This window comes from Arachis hypogaea, chromosome 19, assembly GCF_003086295.3.
Source record: "Arachis hypogaea cultivar Tifrunner chromosome 19, arahy.Tifrunner.gnm2.J5K5, whole genome shotgun sequence".
In the NCBI taxonomy this organism is placed as follows: Eukaryota; Viridiplantae; Streptophyta; class Magnoliopsida; order Fabales; family Fabaceae; genus Arachis; species Arachis hypogaea.
In genome coordinates, this window is record NC_092054.1 from 107,486,766 (window position 1) to 107,490,319 (window position 3,554).

At 42.2% G+C, this 3,554-nt stretch overlaps 1 non-coding gene across 1 annotated transcript; it reads left to right on the top strand.

Annotated features, from left to right (window-relative positions):
- The first annotated feature begins 2,569 nt into the window (after positions 1–2,569).
- On the top strand, positions 2,570–2,673 carry LOC112780715 (small nucleolar RNA R71). Its single transcript, XR_003191532.1, has one exon. It is a non-coding gene; the product is annotated as a small nucleolar RNA R71 (small nucleolar RNA).
- Positions 2,674–3,554: the final 881 nt, after the last annotated feature.

A 3,554-nucleotide genomic window follows, 5' to 3' on the forward strand; every position in this document is an offset into this window, starting at 1 on the left:
CATGAAAACCTCAATAAATTTTTCAATCATGTCCGAAAAGATGGACAGCATGCATCTTTGGAAAGTGGCAGGTGCATTGCACAATCCAAAGGGCATGCGTCTATAAGCAAAAACTCCATATGGACAAACAAATGATGTTTTCTCTTGATCTCTAGGATCAACTACTATTTGGTTGTAGCCTGAATATCCATCCAAGAAGCAATAGTAAGCATGTCCGGCAAGCCTTTCAAGCATCTGATCCATGAATGGGAGTGGGAAATGATCCTTTCTGGTGGCTTCATTGAGCTTCCTGTAGTCTATGCACATCCTCCACCCAGTGACGGTTCTTGTGGGTATGAGTTCGTTCTTCTCATTTGGCACCACAGTTATGCCACCTTTCTTGGGAACTACATGGATGGGACTAACCCATGGGCTATCAGAAATGGGGTAGATTACCCCTGCCTGCCATAACTTCATGACTTCCTTTTGTACCACTTCTTTCATGACGGGATTCAATCTTCTCTGAGCTTGAATGGAGGGTCTAGCATCTTCTTCTAGCAAGATTTTATGCATGCATATGGATGAACTTATCCCCTTCAAATCGGCTAGGGTCCATCCAATGGCATCTTGATGAGTTTTTAGCACCTTGATCAATTCTTCTTCCTGTTCTTGGCTCAGGGCAGAGTTAATGATAACAGGGTGACTCTCATCACTACCCAAGTATGCATACTTGAGATTAGGGGGCAATGCTTTGAGCTCAGGTTTTGGTGCTTCCTTCTCTTCTTTCATTCTCTCTGGCATGCTTGGCATGGTTGTTTCAGCATCCTTGATGTCACTAACTTCAATATCCTTGGTGAACTCCTCCTCTGCCACTTCCTTTATTGTTTCCTCAAAAGTTTCTTGTACTGCAATGTCCACTACATCAACCCTCATGCATTCCCTTAGTGATTCTGATGGATAGCTCATTGCCTTGAATATGTTAAACACTAATTTCTCATCATGTAGTCTAAGAGTGAGTTCACCCTTTTGTACATCTATGATGGCTCCAGCAGTAGCTAGGAAGGGTCTTCCCAGAATTATTGAAGCTTTGGCTTCTTCCTCCATATCTAACACCACAAAATCAGCAGGAAATATAAAATCTCCCACTTTCACCAACAAATCCTCAACTATCCCATGAGGGAATTTAAAAGTTCGATTTGCCAATTGGAGGGCCATTCTTGTTGGTTTGGCTTCCTCAATCTTCATTCTCCTCATCATTGTTAGAGACATCAAATTGATGCTGGCCCCTAAGTCACACAAGGCCTTCTCCACCATGACTTCTCCTATGATGCAGGGGATTTGGAAACTGCCTGGGTCCTTCAATTTCTGAGGCAATTTGTGCTGAATGATGGCACTGCATTCTTCAGTTAACAACACAGTTTCCTCATTTCTCCAGCTTCTCTTCTTGGTCATTAATTCTTTTAAGAACTTTGCATAGAGTGGCATTTGCTCTATTGCCTCAGCAAACGGAATGTTGATTTGGAGCTTCTTGAAAATCTCCAAGAACCTGGAGAATTGACCATCCTTTTCACTTTTCATCAAACGTTGAGGATATGGTGCTTTAGGTGTATAAGGCTTCAGGACCTCTTTTTCTTTTTCTTTTGTTGCGGACTGTGTAAAAGATTGTCCTTGTTCCTTGTCTCTCACATGTTCCCTTGCTTCATCCTCTATGGTTTCCTTTGAGATCTCCTTTAGATTCTTTCCACTTCTGAGGGTTATGGCCTTACACTCTTCCCTTGCAATAGCCTTGGCAGCATGAGAAACGCTTGTCCCAGGGTTTTGCTTAGACAAATACAAAATTTGATTTTCTAGCTTCTGGATGGCAGCTCCTTGGTTTTGCAGGTTAGAATTTACTTCTTCCTTAAAAGCTTTCAATTCGGTTATGTCTTGACTCATGGTTGCAAGCATTCCTTCTATCCGGTTTAATTGATCTTGAAATTGTTGGTTCGGATTAGGTTGGGTAGGTTGATTATTTTGGCCATGATATGATGGTTGGGAGTAAGTGTTTTGTGTGGCTTGGTATGATCGTTGGTTGGAGTTTTGGTATGTGGAATTGTTATGTTGGTTGTGGTTGTAAGGTTTGTGGTTTTGTGGTTGGGTTTGTTGGCTCCCCCACCCAAAGTTTGGGTGATTTTTCCATCCTGGGTTGTAAGTGTTGGAATGTGGATCATATGATTCCCTTTGTTGGTTTCCCACATAGTTGGCCTCTTCCCAATCACCTTCTTCAATGCTTACTTCCTCTTGATCTTGTGTGTGTATTGCAGCCACTTGCTTTGTTTCTAATTGCCTGGTAAGCTCTGCTAGTTGCTTGGCAAACACCTTGTTTTGGGCTAAAATTGTATCAACATGGTTCAGCTCCATGACTCCCTTAGTGTTGTGTCTCTCTGAAGCATAGTAGTACTCATTCTCAGCCACTGTTTCAATCACTTCAATGGCTTCTTCCACAGTCTTTTTCCTGTTCAATGAACCTCCTGATGAATGGTCCACAGCCTTCCTTGATTCATAAGAAAGTCCATCATAGAAAATATGCAATTGCACCCAGTCATGGAACATGTCTGGTGGGCATTTCCTTGTCAAATCCTTGAATCTCTCCCATGCCTCGTAGAGAGTTTCACCATCTTGTTGTCTAAAAGTCTGAACCTCAGATCGAAGCCTATTGACCTTTTGTGGGGGGTAGAAACGTGCCAGAAACTTGCTTTCCACCTCGTCCCAGGTTGTTAGGCTCCCCCTTGGGAATGATTCCAGCCACTTAGCTGCCTTGTCCCTAAGTGAAAATGGGAACAAAAGCAGTTTATAGGCATCTTCCTGGACTCCATTGGACTTCACAGTGTCGCAAATTCTCAGGAATTTGGTGAGATGTTGGTTTGGGTCTTCATTAGCACTTCCACCAAATGAACAATGATTCTCCACAAGTGATATTAGCTGTGGTTTGAGCTCAAAATTGTTGGCCTGAATGGGTGGTTTCTGGATGCTGCTACCACAATTCCCAGAGGTTGGGTTTATGTATGAACTAAGAACCCTCCTCTCAGGAATGGCATTGTTTCCATCAGCTCTCTCATGGTTGTGAACTTCTCTATCCATGTTGAGATCTAAAGCTTCCTCAAAATTGTCCTCAGATTCTCCTTCAGATTCCTCTTCTCCCACTACTCTCTTCCCTCTTGCTTCCCTTCTAAGTCTATGAAGGGTCCTCTCTGGTTCGGTATATGGAGGAGTTGATGTCTCTCCTCTCCTACCTGTCATACAAGAACACAGCACAGGCAACAAACAAGTGAAATACTCTTGGTTAATGGAAGAGTATGGTTAGAGCAATTGAGGAATTAATTCAAACAGTTAGTGAGTCAGTGAGTTAGTTGCTTGAATTTAAAGGCATAAAGAAGGAAAGCATGTAACAGAGTGCTGAAATTAAAATTCAACAAGTAACTTGTACTGAATTAATCAAAACAAAAAAAATGCTCAATCTAGTTAACTTCCAATTTGAGAATTGTCAATCGAAAACCAATCCCCGGCAACGGCGCCATAAACTTGATGTGCATAAA